At 37.7% G+C, this 20573-nt stretch overlaps 1 protein-coding gene and 1 long non-coding RNA gene across 2 annotated transcripts in view; both read left to right on the top strand.

Moving 5' to 3' along the window:
* Positions 1-20573, top strand: part of LOC134625691 (deleted in malignant brain tumors 1 protein-like) — a 246300-nt gene that overhangs the window by 96538 nt on the left and 129189 nt on the right. The window lies entirely within an intron of this gene.
* On the top strand, positions 16369-16897 carry LOC134625854 (uncharacterized). The gene is made up of 3 exons (XR_010093775.1): positions 16369-16474; positions 16591-16694; positions 16798-16897. It is a non-coding gene; the product is annotated as an uncharacterized LOC134625854 (long non-coding RNA).

Here is a 20573-nt window from a genome sequence, read left to right as displayed (position 1 = left end):
CTCGATGTTCTCTTTCCAGCACCGTGTCTTTCAAAGCTGATAGTCACAAACTTTTAAAACTGTATGGATTCAAGTGGAGGGATCACATTTTAGTCATTCAGTTATTCAAAGAATATGAAGTTTTGATATTCATTCAGATGTTTTTTGACTCTAAATTTTCTTTTCTTATTTCTTAGGTTTTTCTAATTTTTATTTAAAAACTTTTCAGCTATTTTCCAACTTCTTCTCTGTAATTGTCAGCTTTTAGCACTTCAGCACTTTTGTTTTCAGGTTATAATTTCTGTATTTTTCATCTCATTCAATATTTTTAACTTAAAATTCAGCAATTAATTCATTTCAGTGCATACATTCAGATTCAAGCATTCACACTGCAGTTTCTTCAGAAAATGCACTTTCTAGTTATTATTATATTTTATTATATATTCCGTACGTTTTTTGTAGTCTATCTCCTTCAAAACCGTTCAACTTAGAAAAACCATTCAAACACCATTAGATTCCTCTTCTTTTGGACATGACTGCTTCTATTTTTCTTATTTTTAACATTTATATTTTTAATTTTATTCAACTTTTTTCAACAAAAATTTCCCATGTATTTCAATGGAGAGACCCTTCAAATTCTCATTCAACTCACTCCTCTTCAAACTGTATCTACTTCCACATACATTGACGTAGAGCCACCATTCAAACTTTAAAACGAAGACAAGATATTCAACTATTCAACTTGTATTTATCTTTTCAATATTTTTTATACTTTTTCTTCAGTTCCAGTTTAAGTTTCATGATGTTTTTTCACCCGTTTCAGAGTTTATAATGGGTGTGTATGGGACGGAATGTTGCCGCTAGAGTGAGACAGCTCAACTGGTAGAGTGAGAGCAGGGGAGGAATTAATCTTAAAATATTTTCTTAAAACTGCTGCTGTGTCTGCAGCGTTTGCTCTACAGGTATGATTTTACCCTCAAAACGTAGCCATCGCTGTCCTCTTTCATCCAATGTGTTTACTATTGTACTAGGTGTTATGGTTCTTTCATAAATGTCACCAATGCACAGCCTACTCCCTCCAACTGCTCCATAGACTCCAATGTTAAAATGGCTCAGAAGGTTCGTTTGAAAATCAGAAGAGCATGGTGTCTTTATACTGTCACCACGTCCATATAATAAACTCCACAGGCATGAAAACTGAGAATTTGGTAGACTAGATATTGCTGCCGCTCACGGTGAAAGAATTTTGTCAATAGGACTTGTACTTTTCATTTGGGAGCGATTTGTTTCGGCCAGACTTTTCTGTTCATTTTAAGCAGCAAAAGTGAGGCACATGTCTGTGTGTGTGTATGGAGCCATTGGCTGCAGTCACTATAGCAACCAGGCTCACACCTGCCTGCCTAACGAGCTCTGTCTCTCACTGTGCCAAGATTCATCTTAAACACTTCTCTTTCAACTGCTGCTGTGTCCACAGTGTTTGCTCTACAGCCATCATTTTACCCTCAAAACGAAGACCTCGATGTTCTCTTTCCAGCACCGTGTCTTTCAAAGCTGATAGTCACAAACTTTTAAAACTGTATGGATTCAAGTGGAGGGATCACATTTTAGTCATTCAGTTATTCAAAGAATATGAAGTTTTGATATTCATTCAGATGTTTTTTGACTCTAAATTTTCTTTTCTTATTTCTTAGGTTTTTCTAATTTTTATTTAAAAACTTTTCAGCTATTTTCCAACTTCTTCTCTGTAATTGTCAGCTTTTAGCACTTCAGCACTTTTGTTTTCAGGTTATAATTTCTGTATTTTTCATCTCATTCAATATTTTTAACTTAAAATTCAGCAATTAATTCATTTCAGTGCATACATTCAGATTCAAGCATTCACACTGCAGTTTCTTCAGAAAATGCACTTTCTAGTTATTATTATATTTTATTATATATTCCGTACGTTTTTTGTAGTCTATCTCCTTCAAAACCGTTCAACTTAGAAAAACCATTCAAACACCATTAGATTCCTCTTCTTTTGGACATGACTGCTTCTATTTTTCTTATTTTTAACATTTATATTTTTAATTTTATTCAACTTTTTTCAACAAAAATTTCCCATGTATTTCAATGGAGAGACCCTTCAAATTCTCATTCAACTCACTCCTCTTCAAACTGTATCTACTTCCACATACATTGACGTAGAGCCACCATTCAAACTTTAAAACGAAGACAAGATATTCAACTATTCAACTTGTATTTATCTTTTCAATATTTTTTATACTTTTTCTTCAGTTCCAGTTTAAGTTTCATGATGTTTTTTCACCCGTTTCAGAGTTTATAATGGGTGTGTATGGGACGGAATGTTGCCGCTAGAGTGAGACAGCTCAACTGGTAGAGTGAGAGCAGGGGGGGAATTAATCTTAAAATATTTTCTTAAAACTGCTGCTGTGTCCGCAGCGTTTGCTCTACAGGTATGATTTTACCCTCAAAACGTAGCCATCGCTGTCCTCTTTCATCCAATGTGTTTACTATTGTACTAGGTGTTATGGTTCTTTCATAAATGTCACCAATGCACAGCCTACTCCCTCCAACTGCTCCATAGACTCTAATGTTAAAATGGCTCAGAAGGTTCGTTTGAAAATCAGAAGAGCATGGTGTCTTTCCACTGTCACCACGTCCATATAATAAACTCCACAGGCATGAAAACTGAGAATTTGGTAGACTAGACATTGCTGCCGCTCACGGTGAAAGAATTTTGTCAATAGGACTTGTACTTTTCATTTGGGAGCGATTTGTTTCGGCCAGACTTTTCTGTTCATTTTAAGCAGCAAAAGTGAGGCGCATGTCTGTGTGTGTGTATGGAGCCATTGGCTGCAGTCACTATAGCAACCAGGCTCACACCTGCCTGCCTAACGAGCTCTCTCTCTCACTGTGCCAAGATTCATCTTAAACACTTCTCTTTCAACTGCTGCTGTGTCCACAGTGTTTGCTCTACAGCCATCATTTTACCCTCAAAACGAAGACCTCGATGTTCTCTTTCCAGCACCGTGTCTTTCAAAGCTGATAGTCACAAACGTTTAAAACTGTATGGATTCAAGTGGAGGGATCACATTTTAGTCATTCAGTTATTCAAAGAATATGAAGTTTTGATATTCATTCAGATGTTTTTTGACTCTAAATTTTCTTTTCTTATTTCTTAGATTTTTCTAATTTTTATTTAAAAACTTTTCAGCTATTTTCCAACTTCTTCTCTGTAATTGTCAGCTTTTAGCAGTTCAGCACTTTTGTTTTCAGGTTATAATTTCTGTATTTTTCATCTCATTCAATATTTTTAACTTAAAATTCAGCAATTAATTCATTTCAGTGCATACATTCAGATTCAAGCATTCACACTGCAGTTTCTTCAGAAAATGCACTTTCTAGTTATATTTAGTGTGAATGCTTGTAAAAGCATTCACAGTATTGTTCTTCTAATTAGTGTGAATGCTTGTAAAAGCATTCACAGTATTGTTGTTGTAATCTTTATTCTATTTTTTTTTTATTATTATTATCTATTCCGTACGTTTTTTGTACTCCTACTCCTTCAAAACCGTTCAACTTAGAAAAACCATTCAAACACCGTTAGATTCCTCTTCTTTTGGACATGACTGCTTCTATTTTTCTCATTTTTAACATTTATATTTTTAATTTTATTCAACTTTTTTCAACAAAAATTTCCCATGTATTTCAATGGGGAGACCCTTCAAATCCTCATTCAACTTACTCATTTTTAAACTCCTACTACTTCCACATACGTTGACATAGAGCCACCATTCAAACTTTAAAACGAAGACAAGACATTCAACTATTCAACTTGTATTTATCTTTTCAATATCTTTTATACTTTTTCTTCAGTTCCAGTTTAAGTTTCATGATGTTTTTTCAGCCGTTTCAGAGTTTATAATGGGTGTGTATGGGACGGAATGTTGGGGCCAGAGTGAGACAGCTCAACTGCTACAGTGAGAGAAGCAAAAAAATTAATCTTAAAATCTTTTTTAAAACTGCTGCTGTGTCCGCAGCGTTTGCTCTACAGATATGATTTTACCCTCAAAATGTAGCCATCGCTGTCCTCTTTCATCCAATGTGTTTACTATTGTACTAGGTGTTATGGTTCTTTCATAAATGTCACCAATGCACAGCCTACTCCCTCCAACTCTTCCATAGACTCTAATGTTAAAATGGCTCAGAAGGTTCGTTTGAAATTCAGAAGAGCATGGTGTCTTTACACTGTCACCACGTCCATATAATAAACTCCACAAGCATGAAAACTCAGAATTCAGTAGACTAGACATTACTGCCGCTCACGGTGAAAGAATTTTGTCAATACGACATGTACTTTTCATTTGGGAGCGATTTGTTTCGGCCTGACTTTTCTGTTCATTTTAAGCAGCAAAAGTGAGGTGCATGTCTGTGTGCATGTGTACTGAGCCATTGGGTGCAGTCACTATAGCAACCAGGCTCACACCTGCCTGCTTAACGATCTCAGTCTCTCACTCTGCCAAGGTTAAACCTAAAAATGTCTGTTACATCTAAGCAGTTGTAGTAAGATTAACTTTTTCAATAGGTACAATAAGACAGGTTTTGACAGGGTTTTGCCACAGATTAACAGTGTGTCAGTAGTTAGTATAGGCCAACTGAATAGAGCATTCTCATTGCCCTGTTAAATTCAAGTTGATTGTGTATTGGTGGACTTGTCTTCTCCACAGAGGTTTTTCAGATCTGGGCAGTTGGAGTCAGTTGATGACTTTAAAATAATCTTTTCTGACTGGATAGTTAAAGCTCTACCTGTCTGTAGTTGATTTTCCCACATTTTAAATAATCTAATCTCATTTAATGTCTCTGTTTTTAGTCTGTATAATTTATCTCCCCACTAATACACACAAAGTAGTCTTAAAGTAAAACCCATAAAACAGTTCAAGATGACATACTTTTTATTTGCTAATATAATGCCAGTTGCCCTCTTTCCTGAGTATAAGCGAATGAGTGACATAAAGAGAAAAAGTACCAATTTGTATGCTGATGAGTCTTGTGTGTTTTTTTCTCTGTCTCGCTATGACAGAGAAATGTATATGCTCAATATTGCTGTTTAAACTGATGCTCAAATTTCCAAGCACCACCTGAACGCCTCATCGGTCTTTAACTACTCACTGCACCAACTGTCGTCATTCCGCTTTGCTCTCTGCTGTGGTAAGTACAATACACTCAGTATAGCACTGTTTAATTTATGATGGTAAAAATACATGTTTGACATTTAAACTCACATATCAAGTCTTTTTAAAGTTCAACACAGTTCAAAGAATAAAGAAAGCAAAAAAAGAATAACTTTCGCTATCATTTATATAGGTTTATGACTTTTGCTGTTAGCAGCAGTGCTAACGCTAGCTTTAGTGCTAACGCTAGCTATAGTGCTAACACTAGCCTTAGCAGTTGTTAACTGACAAAAAGAATATTCCTGTGATATTCCTGTGATATTTATTGGGGGTCAGTAAGACAAAAGTAACAAATGAGCTTTATTATTGCCATTGTGGCTCAGTTATAACACTAAGAGCGCTTTATGACTTTTGCTGTTAGTAGCAGTGCTAACGCTATCTTCAATGCTAACGCTAGCTTTAATGCTAACGCTAGCATCAATGCTAATGCTAGCATCAATGCTAACGCTACCTATAATGCTAACACTAGCCTTAGCAGTTGTTAACTGACAAAAAGAATATTCCTGTGATATTTATTGGCGGTCAGTGAGACAAAAGTAACAAATGATTTTTATTATTGCCATTGTGGCTCAGTTTTAACAGTAAGACTGCTAGTGCTAGCAGCAGTGCTAACACTAACTGAAGTGCTAATGCTAGCAGGAATGCTAGCGCTAGCAGCAATGCTAACGCTAGTAACAGTCTAACAGTAGCCTTACATAAGTACTTAAATCAATACTTCAGTTAATTAGTTTGAATTATAAAATGGCTGCTGTATCAGCTGGGGTGCTATATTACTCTATAATTACCCTGCTGACTATAAGTTCAGTGTATCATGTCATGCGGCCTTTGTATTTCTGTTAGTCTAATAACACTGTACAGACAACTAATATATTATTTCTCTTCTTACACTTTCAGGAACTTGACTCGCATCTGTGCTTTGCCTGGTAGGTGTGCACATACTGTAAGAGAAGTAGACCAAAATAAAAAAAAAATAATCTGACTAATATAAGCTGTAAAGTGATGGGTTCAAACTTCGTGCTAGACCTTTTAAACACATTTTTATAATAAATACACATAAGTTCAGCTTAACAATTGGGCTAAAATATTTTTTTCGTACATTTTTGTAGTCACATTACATGTGATTAGTTAACGATTCAATCAATCATATTTATATTTTAAAATATTATTGCTGAATTTAATTAAATATTTATTCTTTTAAAAAGTGCCCAATTATGCAACTTTTTGCACATGGCAGCCGACAACAGTTTAGCTTGAATATTTCTTTTGTCCTTTTTCAGTAGTCACAGTTAGTTTATACAATTACCATGTGATATCATTTTAATGAATTTTTTTTTTTCTTGTTTTTTGTTCACAGTGTGCAGAAGAAGAACAAGGACCAGATCTCCAGTCTTCTCTCTCACATCCCAACCCCCCAACCCCTCTATCCTCTGTACTGCTCCACCTGTTGTCTCTGCCTTCTTTCCATCTGTATTTCACCCTGTGGTTTGTGAGAAATTTTGCCAAACCAAGAATCTTATTGCGGTTTGATTTCAAAACCGTGTCTCTCCTGCTCTGTCTGTTCTCTCTGCTAAATTTTCTCTCTACCTGTTTTTCACTCTTTGGCTTGCTGCTGAGAAATGCACAAGCCAATAAAGCAATAAAGAGTGCATATTTTGCCTCAACCTTTGAACAAACTGAACAAACAAAGAAAACTCTACGGTTTGATTTCAAAACCGTGTCTTTCCTGCTCTCTCTGTTCTCTCTGCTAAATTTTCTCTCTACCTGTTTTTCACTCTTTGGCTTGCTGCTGAGAAATGCACAAGCCAATAAAGCAATAAAGAGTGCATATTTTGCCTCAACCTTTGAACAAACTGAACAAAGAAAACTCTGCGGTTTGATTTCCAAGCCGTGTCTCTCCTGCTCTGCCTGTTCTCTCTGCTAAATTTTCTCTCTACCTGTTTTTCACTCTTGGCTTGCTGCTGAAAAATGCCAAGCCATTAAAGCAATAAAGAGTGCATATTGCCTCTACCTGAGAACAAACTGAACAAATAAAGAAAACTCTAATTCACGGTCTGATTGTGATTTCCCAGCCGTGTCTCTCCTGCTCTGTCTATTCTCTCTTCTAAATTTTCTCTCTACCTGTTTTTCATTCTGGACTTGCTGCTAAGTTGTGCCAAGCCCATAAAGAGAGTACATATTATTCTCTCGACTGACAAAAAAACTCAAACAAACAAAGACATCTGTTTCTGAGAAATAAAAACTGAAATATAAAGACAAAGACAACATCTCCTGGTGTGTGCCACTCTTATTTTTTGAATATATTTTCTAAAGACTAAGAGAAACACAGGTGTGTAAAAATGCCAAGGAAGCAGAAAAAGTCACAAGCTGCAAAACAACGCTGGAAGAAGTTCCATGAGTTTCACAGTGTACCAACATGTGAACAAGCTGAGTGTGATTTTCCTAAGGGCTCTGCAGAAGACAGTGTGTCTGCAAAGACCAATGCTGATGGTGTCAAACAGACAGGTCAACATGTTCCTGCACATGTACAACAGGTATCCTATGCTGATGCTGTAAAGACTGGATTGCAGCATGAATTTAATGAACATCGGGTAAACCGTAGAGACCAACCTGAGGTGTCAAGTTCCCCACAGGTGGGTTATGCTGACATTGTGAAAAGAGGCCATCACAGTGATGTGGCAGGACGATCTCATTCAGAAAGAGTGAACCTTGAAAACCAGCCCTCTGTAGCACATGTCTGTGCATCTCACAGCCAGGCTCATCCTAAATATGGGGACTCCAGAAACAGTCAGTGCACATGTAACTCAATCACATTTCTTGCTTTCCTTCATGAGAATGATAACATGACTACAGCTGACCTTAATCTGGTCTTGGATAAAGGTGATGTGATGTACAAAGAGGCCAAGAAAAGATTCCCCAAGAGTATTCATTTGGCAACCGATGAGCTGCCAGACAAAGTTGATGCTCGCAGGTCTATGTATCATGTCGACATGACACAGCCTTCCCGGTATGGGACATTTGAAGAACCTCCAGAGGAAGCAGTAGATACCTTTCTCAGCTTAGAAGCAGGACTGAGCTGCCTGTTGTCAGATGTGCAGTATGCCTTACTAATTATGAGTGGATTGTGTATCGCAGTGTTCAGATCCACATCAGGCAAATATGGTTTCTTTGATCCACACTCCAGAACAGCCAGTGGTCTTCCTCTACCACTATGGTCACGTGATCGTGGTACGGCTGTGATGCTGAAATTCACACTCCTCAGTGACATGATTAAGAGGCTCCAGGATTCTTATGAAGGGATGGAGATATCACCTTCTTGTAACTATGAGCTGAAGCCTGTGCAGTTCTACAGTATGAGCACAGTCAACCTGAGTGATACCATCACAGATACACTCTGCAGACCAACAGCTGCCACTGCTGTGGCACCTACACACTCTGATACAACTGTTGATGAAGCAAACTCCTCTACTCCAAGGAGAAACACAACCACTGATCTGACTGAGAACATCTTTTGTCAAATGTCCATTTGCACGCCACTGGTGAAACAAAAAGAAGTCCACATGACTCAGTTCACATCATATGAACATCAGAATGAACCTCCTAATATACCCACAGAAGAACTATGCAGTGAATTAAATTTCCTTCCATCAAATGATGCTTTTTCATGTCAATCAAATGCTGCAATAACAAATGTTGCTGCCTGTGATCTTTCTGATATAGTTTTAAAAAAACTGAAAAAAGTTGATAAACAACAAAGGCACAAAATGAAAAGAAGATTAATGGCATCAGAGAAACCCAGAAATCAGAGAAAAGAAAACCAAAAAAGGAAAGAACGACAAAAGTACGCTTCAAATAAAGATTACAAAGAAAAGAAAAAATCTTGCACAAGCACGGCATATAAAAACAATCCTGAAGTTAGACAGAAACAACAACAGTATGTTAAAAGACGTTACTGTGAGAATGGAGAATTCAGACAAAAACAACAACAGTATGTTAAAAGACGTTACTGTGAGAATGCAGAATTCAGACAGAAACAACAACAGTATGTTAAAAGACGTTACTGTGAGAATGGAGAATTCAGACAGAAACAACAACAGTATGTTAAAAGACGTTACTGTGAGAATGCAGAATTCAGACAAAAACAACAACAGTATGTTAAAAGACGTTACTGTGAGAATGCAGAATTCAGACTGAAACAACAACAGTATGTTAAAAGACGTTACTGTGAGAATGCAGAATTCAGACAAAAACAACAACAGTATGTTAAAAGACGTTACTGTGAGAATGCTAAAGTTAGACAGAAACAAAAACAATATATTAAAAGACGTTACTGTGAGAATACTGATTTCAGAGAGGAGAAAAAAAGCTATATCACTAAAAGGTATCGAGAAAACCCAGAATTCAGAGAGAGACAGAGACAACTGATGAAACAACTAATGCGAGTCAGGTATCAAAGTAATCTTGCATTCAGGATTATGCACAACATGAGATGTGCCATGAAAATAAAAAGGAAATACAGATGGGTGAACAGACAAACCCAAGAGAGTGACAACAGTGTGATCAACGAGGCCATATCTGTGTTCAAATCACAAATCAAAGTTGGACCATCATACCCATGTACTGTATGTTTCAAGGCTTCATTTCCAAACCAAGTGCGACCCTGCAGAAGGTCAAATTATGTCAAAAACCCACATGTGGTTGCAACATGTTTGACAGGAAAGTTTGTTCATGTTTGTGATGAAAACTGCAGAAATGAGCAGTGCAATGTGCCTGATGAGAGAAAGAGAGAGTGGATTTGTCACACCTGCCACAATCATCTTAAAAATGGATCCATGCCAGCACTTGCTGTTGCCAATAAACTGGATCTTGTTGATATTCCATCTGAATTGTCTGATCTCAACATACTGGAGAGACATCTCATAGCCAAGTGCATACCATTTGCCAAGATTATTCCTCTTCCCAAAGGCAGACAGAGAGCAATTAGAGGAAATGTGGTCTGTGTCCCATCAGAGGTACAGGAAACTGTTGAAGCATTGCCTAGATTGAGAATTAATTCTCAGGTGATGAGAGTTAAACTGAAGAGACGCTTGTCTTATAAAGGTCATCAGCTGTTTCAGACTGTAAGCTGGTCTAAACTTGTGCAAGCACTGCATAAACTCAAGCAGATTCATCCACAGTATAAGGATGTGAGCATCAGAGATGATGCTGAGCTGTGTGATCCAACACTTCCTGATGAAGATGAGGAGGATGATGATGAGAACATGAATGAGGACGATTATGACGAGGCTGATTTAATGGAAATTGACAGCTGTGAGAAAAATGCACTGAGTGAAGCACAAAATAAAAATGAACAGAATATCGACATGTTACCCTGTGATGGTGAACAACCACGTGAACAGATGTCAGATGATTCAGAGCAAGCAGATGGACTGACTAATGGTGGTTTTGCACTCGAGTCCTGTTTGCAGCCCCCTGATGTGGCCGAGGAGATATTATGTTTCAGTGAAGGAATCTACTCTGTTGCTCCTGCAGAGAGAAACAATCCAATAAGTTTTTTCAAAACACCTAAACTGGAGGCCATGGCCTTCCCTGTGCAGTTTCCTACAGGCCAAAACACACTTGATGAAAGAAGGCTGATCAAAGTATCCCCCAGTGGGTATTTCAAATCAAGACTTTTCTGCACTGATGACCGTTTTGCCAAAGACACAAACTATTTGTTCTTTGCACAGTTTGTGACTGAAATACATTTGGCTACTTCCAGCATGACAATCCAGTTAAGGAAGGCAAAGCCTTTGACCAGAGATGGGAGAAAAATAACCTCAGGCATGCTGCAAGATAAACATGAGGTGGAGAAACTGGTGCGAAATAAAGATGCAGTGAGATTCATGCAGCCTCTGAGAGGAACCCCAGCCTATTGGGAGAAAACAACAAGAGATCTTTTTGCCATGATCAGACAGTTGGGAACTCCCACGTTCTTTTGCACATTCTCAGCTGCTGAAATGCGCTGGCCTGAAGTGATTGAAGCAATAACAAGGCAGCAAGGTGAACAAGTGAATTTTGAAGGACTCGACTGGTCAGCAAAATGTGACATCCTGAGAAGCAATCCTGTCACAACAATGCGCATGTTTGACAAGAGAGTTGAAGCATTATTTAGAGATTTACTCTTATCTCCTGCAGAGCCACTTGGCAAAGTCATTGACTACTTTTACAGAGTGGAGTTTCAGCACAGAGGAAGCCCACACATACACTGCCTCCTGTGGGTAGAAGGTGCTCCTGTGTTTGAGGATGATGATGATCAAACTGTTGTTGATTTTATAAACAAATACATCACAGCACAGCTGCCTGATCCACATAAACAACCTGAACTGTACAAGAAAGTTACAGAAGTGCAAAAACACAGTAAGAACCACACAAAGACGTGCTTTAGGAGTTTAAACTCTGGGTGCCGTTTTGGTTTTCCCAAACCACCCTGCAATGAGACAATGATCACAAGACCCAGTGAGGATGATGAACTGGAGGTAGAAACAGCAAAGAACAAGCTCAGGCCACTGAACCAGCTGCTGAATGAACCTGAAACTGCTTCCATGAGTTTAGAGCAGCTCTTGGCAAGATGCAAGTTGACACATGCAGAATATGAGAGATACCTGAATAAAATGAACACAAGGAGTACGATCATACTAAAGCGTGATCCAAAAGATTCTTGGATAAACGGCTATAATCCACATCTGCTTGAAGCCTGGAACAGTAATATCGACATAAGCTTTGTTCTAGATGCTTTTGGCGCTGCAAATTATTTAATGAAATATATATCTAAAAAAGAGGGTGGGCTATCTGAGTACCTGAAAACTGTTATTGAGAGCTCCCATAAAGACAGTGTAAATGAGTGCGATGAAATGAGAGCCGTCATGCAGGCATATTCAAAGAAGCGAGAGATCAGTGCACAGGAGTGTGTTGCTCGTGCATGTGGTCTTCACATGAAGCAATGTTCACGTGCTGTAATATTCATACCAACTGATGATAATCCAGTGAAAATGAGTCGTCCCCTGTCAGTTCTGGACAACACAACACCTGAGTCTTCCAATGTTTGGATGACATCTTTGAATGACAAATATAAAGCCAGACCTGAAACACCAGAGTATGAGGAGATGTGCATGGCAGACTTTGCTGCTAATTGCAGGATTGTCTATGGCCAACAGACAAAAGGTAAAGATGTTTTACCCCTTCTCAATGAGATGGGATTTGTGCAAAGGCGCAAAAACGATAAGCCTGCTATCATCAGATTTCACCGCTGCTCACAAGAAAAACATCCAGAGCAATATTATGGAAGACTGCTTAAACTGTACCTTCCTCATCGTTCAGACAACGAACTGAAAACGCCATCTTTGCCAACCTATCAGGCTTTCTATGGTGCTGGCTGTGTACAGCTACCAGGTACTGACCGTCTTGAGTACGTGCAACACATTGTCAAAAGAAACAGAGAAAAATATGAGAAAAACAGTGAGGAGATCGAGACCGCTGTTGAGGAATATGAGCAGAACAGAGGTGTGACTGACGAATGGTGTAATCTGGCACCTGAATCAGATCTCGTAAGGTTGCCACTTGTTGAACAAGAAAGAGAGCGAGACAATGAAAATGAACAGGAAGATGTGCCCGACTACAGCCGTCAGGCTGATGCTTCAACAGAAGTCAGAGCCATCAGGGAACCCCCTGCTATTGATCCCACTTTGTTACGTCAGATGTTTCAGAATCTAAATAAGAAGCAAGCCTGCATATTTTATGCAGTTAGAGACTGGTGCATTAAAAGAGTCTGTGCTCTAAATCCGGAGCAGTTTTTCTTTTATATTAATGGTGGTGCTGGAACAGGAAAATCACATCTTATCAAATGCATCTACTCAGAAGCATCTAAGATACTGAGCAAAGTGCCCAGATATGCAGACGACGTTGACATATCAAAACCCACTGTCCTGTTAACTGCTTTCACTGGGACTGCAGCATTTAACATTTCTGGAACAACACTGCATTCTCTACTCAAGCTCCCTAGAAGCTTAAAACCTCCCATTCAGGGACTTGGCAATCAGCTGGATGAAGTCAGATCAGAACTTTTGAATGCTGAAATAATCGTCATTGACGAAGTGTCTATGGTGTCAAGACATCTCTTTGCATATGTAGATGCAAGACTCAAACAGATCAAAGGGACTCGGAGACCCTTTGGAGGCATGTCAGTCATTGCTGTTGGAGACTTCTATCAGCTACCCCCAGTGCGACAGTCGAAACCTCTCTGTGTGCACGACCCGTCCGAGATCGACCTGTGGCGGGAGCATTTTCAGATGATCACTCTGACTGAGATTATGCGTCAGAAAGATGATGTTGTCTTTGCTGAGATGCTGAACAGAATCCGTGTGAAAGGAAAGTTGGATGTGCTTTGCGAAGCAGATAGAAATTTGTTGTCACAGGCCATAACTGAACCAGCCCGTTGTCCGACTGATGCGTTGCACATTTTTGCAACTAACAAAGAAGTGGATGCACACAACTCTGCAACACTGGGTCTGCTCCATACTCATATCATTGACATCCATGCAGATGATTATAGAAAGGATCCTAGAACTGGCAGAATGGCACTTCAAGACAGACCATTCAAAGGAGGTAAAAACGAGTTACCAGACACACTGAAAGTTGCAGAAGGAGCTCGTGTCATGCTCACCAGAAACATTGACATACAAAATGGTTTGGTTAATGGAGCTTTTGGAAAACTACTTAGAGTAGTTTACTCTGAAAACGACCAACACATCATCAAGCTTGGACTTAAAATGGATAATGAGACATCTGGAAAGAATAACCGCACACCAGCAGACAACATGGTGTACATTGAGAGAGCAGAGGAGAATCTGAAGCAGAAAGGAGTGGTACGAAGACAGTTCCCAGTGAAGCTGGCCTTTGCATGTACAATACATAAGGTACAGGGTATGACAACCACATCAGCTGTTGTCTCTCTTAAGAGCATTTTTGAGCCCGGCATGGCCTACGTAGCTGTCAGTAGAGTGACGTCTCTCAGTGGACTGTATCTTCTTGATATGGAGGAGAAAAAAATATTCACCAATCCAGAAATCACTGCAGCGCTTGAGAACATGAGACAAGCCAACCTTGATGACATGATGCCTCTTCTACACGTGAGACAAACACTGAGCAGGTCAGAGGTTTTCACCATTGTTCATCATAATACAGAGGGACTGCCAGCTCACATTAATAACATCAAGAGTCACCATGAATTGTGTCTAGCAGATGTTTTGTGCCTAACAGAAACACACCTGCGGGGCTCTTTTGTCGCAGAGAGTCTCCACTTGGAAAATTACAATTTGTTCAAACGCAACAGACACCTGTCCTACACAAACTTTCCCCAGATGGCAAACAGAAGTGGTGGTGGAGTTGCTGTTTATGTGAAGAGTGACATTCAAGTGCATGAAAAACAGTACATCCATAATGTAACTGACCTTGAATTTCTGGCTTTAAAGGTTGAAGCACCAGTCAGTGCTCTGATTGCAGTTGTGTACAGACCTCCAGACTACACTCTGAGGCCATTCCTGAAAAACCTGGTAAGCCTATTAGACTCATTAGAGATCATGGACTGTCATCCCATCATAGTGTGTGGTGATTTTAATGAGAATGTTTTATCCATTGCAAACAAACCAATCCTGGAGCTGTTTGAGTCTAGGGGATACGCACAGGTCATCACTGCCCCTACCACAGAGAAGAACACACTGCTTGACCTAATTTTCATTTCTCAGCCAGAGCGATGTCTCCATTCTGGAGTCATGAAGACCTACCATAGTTACCATGACCCTGTATACTGTGTATTGTCCTGTGATGATTCATGATCTAGATCTTTGACTACAGTAAGTAATTTCTATATTTTTGAATGACTTAAGAAAGTAGAGCGATATTTAAAAGTTGACTTAAGAAAAAGCACCCTGCATTGCAATATAATGTTTCAATTGTCTACATAAAATACAATTAAATGAATTAAGTAATGATATCAGTAAAAATTGACAATTTTATGTATTACAGAAAATCTAAAAATCAGAAATCTATGAATGTCAGAAAAATCAAATATTGTAGTTTAAAACAAACAGTGTAGGCATATCCTCTCTGCAGCCAGGCTTCAAAATCCTGCCAGGCTGCCCCAGTCTCACTGTGGCTGGGAGGGAGGGAGGGTGGACCAGAGGATTGCCCACACAACACATAAATGTTCAACAGCTTCTTCATTGTTTCTGAGAGAACAACACAGACTAAAGGTTGCTTCTAAAAAAAAATAAAATAAATAAAAATAAAAATCTAATTACAGCAATAATGACAGTTAAGCCAGTTTATCTGTGCCTCTATTTTGAAATAATATTTACAAAAATGTTATTGATTTCAGTTTGTTATAATCTTTAAACTTGTTCAAAAGTATATCATTATATTTTTGGACAAATCTTTCAATGAAACATACATTTTTATGAGCTTTTATCATGTTTCAGCCAGTGCATTTATCAGGGTGGGTCTGGGTCTGGGATGATAAATGCACATTTCTGGCCAGAAATGTTTCAGCAGTGTTACATATGCACTACATATGTTAAACTTGCTTTTTGTTACCAGTTGATACCCTACATTTGTATAGACATTGGGTGGTGTGAGGCTGGGGAGTTGAGTGGAGTGGGTAGGTGGGAGTTGAATGTGGGGGGGTACGGTGGGAGGTTGTTAGGTTTCTTTTTTTTTTTTTTTTTTGTTAAGAGAGACACAGTCCTCCTGTGTCTTCTCCAAGCTTCACATGTAAAATCCAACAGTGTGAAGCACATAGCAGCCAGAAACTGTAATGCCACAGATCAGAGAGGCTTCATCATCACCATCTTCGCCGTACGATCAGAGCATGAGACTTCACATCTGGAGCACAGGAGAGATTCTGTGATAAGTCCTCCTTCTAGCTTGTCCCACAAGCAGTCGGTGAGATTTACTCACAACAAAAAGGGTTAATGACATTATTTTCATGAAAACATGTATTAATTCTTTGTAAAGTGTTTAAATTGTGTTTTCACTTGACCTTAGGAGTGTTATTTTGAGTGTATTTTAATATCTGTACTCAGGTGTTTCCCTCTGTGATCCATCCCCTTCAGAGCTGAGACATTCAGGACTGAACAGACTGCACAGTTTCTGTGACTGAGCCTCCAAAACATCTTCTTTGAAACCACACATGATAGAAGGGCTTTATATTTGCAGCAGCACTACTAAAGGTATTCAGTTTATTACAGGATGTGTTTGTTTCTTAGGACCAGCTCTAAGTGCACACTACCTAACATATACACCTTTCTGTTCATTACAAACCAACTACTCTGGATCATATGGCCAGTCGGCAGGAATGTTGCTGCAGGAAAACATCCCTGCAGATCACCATCATTGTCAGACTGACTGTGCCTCCTCTGTGCAGTGTCAAGATCCTCCCTAAATGAGTGTGTAAGTTCATTATTTTATTCCCTTTGACAAGACAAGTATCACTGATATTTACATTTACAACTACAAATGTTCCTGTTTTCTGCTCTTCTTTTAAAGTCCTCAGCTATCCTGCTTCTGTGCTGCTTGCCACACATCAAACACTGGCCGGATGACAGGGAGGATCCACTCTGAAGTCACTGGACATGATGAGGATCATATGGGACTTTATAGTTTCAAAGAAATGTTGTGCTCTTTGATTACAGGTTTTAAATGGACATAATGACTGCCTCTCTCTGATCTGACAGGCTAAAGGATTGTTTTCATTGTTAGTGCTCTGTACAGTGTATGCTTATTTAATATTTCATCACAGAGCAAACCTTTATTTATTTAACATATTTTTATTTTGTTTTAATGTTGAATTAACTGTGGGGATTTTTTTAAGTGGGCACTCGGGATGTCATATGACCAGAAATGTGGTAACTGTAATTCAACAGTATGTAAAGAAAGAATCTGCTAAGAACAAAACACACACAAAAAACCCCAAGAGAACTCAAATTCGTTCCATGTAATCCAATCTAAAACATTTTAAACTGCTGAACAGCAACACAAACAGTGTTAAAGAAACAGTGTTAACAGAATAATTATGATGAGTTTGTACCAAAGTTTCAGGTCACATGGCACACCTAGTGTGTAGTGTGGGGTATCAGCTGGTAAGTATAGGTTTTTTCATATTTGTGTCCTTAGAGTTCAGATAGATAAAGCCTTGTGTATAATAATTAGTCATAACCACAACTCAAAGTCAGGGACTAACTAAATTTGGGACTTCGTGTCTGAGCCCAGGTTTAAACACAGTGTTAAAAAGCATTTAGTGGCATGGCTGAACAATGCTGTAAACTAATGATACTTATTTATCCATGTTCACAAAAAGGACTAATGTGTTCATTTGATTATTTGTATGTGTTAAACTGTGTCACCACCTTAGGCTTTCGTTTGAGTTCACTCAAAAATCTCTATACAGTTCTCTTTTACCACTGTGTGGACACTGTTTACAATAAAACATAAAAAAGAATGAGTAATAAAAAGATGTGTAGACAGATCAGTAGATTCAGTAGACCAATATTAACAGCTGTTCAGCCATGTGCTACGAAACAAACACAATTTAAAGGTTCAGGATTGTGGTTTTAAAAGTCGAATTTTCATGTATTTCATATGTTGCTTATTATTTTTATTTGGTTATTTAATTTAGTTATTTTTATTTATTCTCCTGTGAAGTGTTTAACAAAAAAAGCTACTTTAATTTCAATTTTATTTGTTTATTATTTGGTAATTTGTTCTTTAAGAATCGAGTCTGTGCCAAAAACTAAAGTTGAACAGACACATGACAGGATCAGATTATTAACACCTTAAAACATTGCAAACGTCTCTTTTTAAAATGATTTTTATTCTATTTCGAAAAAAAAAAATTGTTGAATTAATTTAAGTCCTTTTCAGAAAGAAGCTGTACAATATGACTTAAGATTTTTATGTTATTTTCTATGATATACAAAACAAATGGATGTATGTAATACCATTAAACATGATATACACATGTGTATATGTCTGAAAAACATTATGCTGTATATTAAAGCTTGTATTTTCTCCAGCATGTTTGTTCATCTTTTCAGTTCAATTTAACAAATTTGTTTTTACATATTATTTTTTTTATGAATTAGAGATTTATAATACATAATTCCACTCTTTAAGTGATTAGAAGAATATGAACTTTTGTTATTCATTCAGAGGTTTTCTGACTAAATTTTCTTTTGTCATTACTCATCTTTTTCTAATTTATATTTTAAACATGTTCAGCTATTTTCCAACTTCTTCTGTGTGAAAACGAGCTTTCAAAAGTTCTGCACTTTTGTTTTCAGGTTAAAAATTCTGTATTTTCCAGCTCATTCAACATTTTTAGCTTAATATTCAGTAATGATTTCATTTCAGTGCATACATTCAGATTCAAGCATTCACACTGCAGTTTCTTCAGAAAATGCACTTTCTAGTCTTTATTATTATTATTATATTTTATTATATATTCCGTACGTTTTTTGTACTGTATCTCCTTCAAAACCGTTCAACTTAGAAAAACCATTCAAACACCGTTAGATTCCTCTTCTTTTGGACATGACTGCTTCTACTTTTCTCATTTATAACATTTATATTTTTAAAATTATTCAACTTTTTTCAACAAAAATTTCCCATGTATTTCAATGGGGAGACCCTTCAAATTATCCTTCAACTTACTCCTCTTTAAACTGTATCTACTTCCACATACATTGACGTAGAGCCACTATTCAAACTTTAAAATGAAGACAAGACATTCAACTATTCAACTTGTATTTATCTTTTCAATATCTATTATACTTTTTCTTCAGTTCCAGTTTAAGTTTCATGATGTTTTTTCAGCCGTTTCAGAGTTTATAATGGGTGTGTATGGGACGGAATGTTGCCGCTAGAGTGAGACAGCTCAACTGCCAGAGTGAAAGCAGGTCGAAAATTAATCTTAAAATCTTTTTTAAAACTGCTGCTGTGTCTGCAGCGTTCGCTCTACAGCCATCATTTTACCCTCAAAACGTAGCCATCGCTGTCCTCTTTCATCCAATGTGTTTACTATTGTAATAGGTGTTATGGTGCTTTCATAAATGTCACCAATGCACAGCCTACTCCCTCCAACTGCTCCATAGACTCCAATGTTAAAATGGCTCAGAAGGTTCGTTTCAAAATCAGAAGAGCATGGTGTCTTTACACTGTCACCACGTCCATATAATAAACTCCACAGGCATGAAAACTGAGAATTCGGTAGACTAGACATTGCTGTCGCTCACGGTGAAAGAATTTTGTCAATACGACTTGTACTTTTCATTTGGGAACGATTTGTTTCGGCCTGACTTTTCTGTTCATTTTAAGCAGCAAAAGTGAGGTGCATGTCTGTGTGTGTGTATGGAGCCATTGGGTGCAGTCACTATAGCAACCAGGCTCACACCTGCCTGCCTAATGAGCTCTCTCTCACTGTGCCAAGATTCATCTTAAACACTTCTCTTTCAACTGCTGCTGTATCCACAGTGTTTGCTCTACAGCCATCATTTTACCCTCGAAATGTCGCCGTCGTTGTTCTCTTTCCAACAGCGTGTCTTTCAAACCTCAGACATTTAAACTTTTTAAACTTTATGGATCCAAGTGGAGGGATCACATTTTAGTCATTCAGTGATTCAAAGAATATGAACTTTTAATATTCATTCAGATGTTTTCTGACTTTGAATCTTAGGTTTTTCTAATTTACATTTAAAACAATTTCAGCTATTTTTCAACTTCTTCTGTGTAAAAATCAGCTTTCAAAGGTTCTGCACTTTTGTTTTCAGGTTAAAAATTCTGTTTTTTCCAACTCATTCAACATTTTTAGGTCAATATTAATTCATTTCAGTGCATACATTCAGATTCAAGCATTCACACTGCAGTTTCTTCAGAAAATGCACTTTCTAGTTTATTATATATTCCGTACGTTTTTTGTAGTCTATCTCCTTCAAAACCGTTCAACTTAGAAAAACCATTCAAACACCATTAGATTCCTCTTCTTTTGGACATGACTGCTTCTATTTTTCTTATTTTTAACATTTATATTTTTAAAATTATTCAACTTTTTTCAACAAAAATTCCCCATGTATTTCAATGGGGAAACCCTTCAAATCCTCATTGAACTTACTCATTTTCAAACTGTATCTACTTCCACATACATTGACATAGAGCCACCATTCAAACTTTAAAACGAAGACAAGACATTCAACTATTCAACTTGTATTTATCTTTTCAATATCTTTTATACTTTTTCTTCAGTTCCAGTTTAAGTTTCATGATGTTTTTTCAGCC

Source organism: Pelmatolapia mariae, linkage group LG4 (assembly GCF_036321145.2).
Source record: "Pelmatolapia mariae isolate MD_Pm_ZW linkage group LG4, Pm_UMD_F_2, whole genome shotgun sequence".
NCBI classification, from domain to species: Eukaryota; Metazoa; Chordata; class Actinopteri; order Cichliformes; family Cichlidae; genus Pelmatolapia; species Pelmatolapia mariae.
Note: the sequence above shows the minus strand (reverse complement) of the source record. Positions and strands in the feature narration are given on the sequence as shown.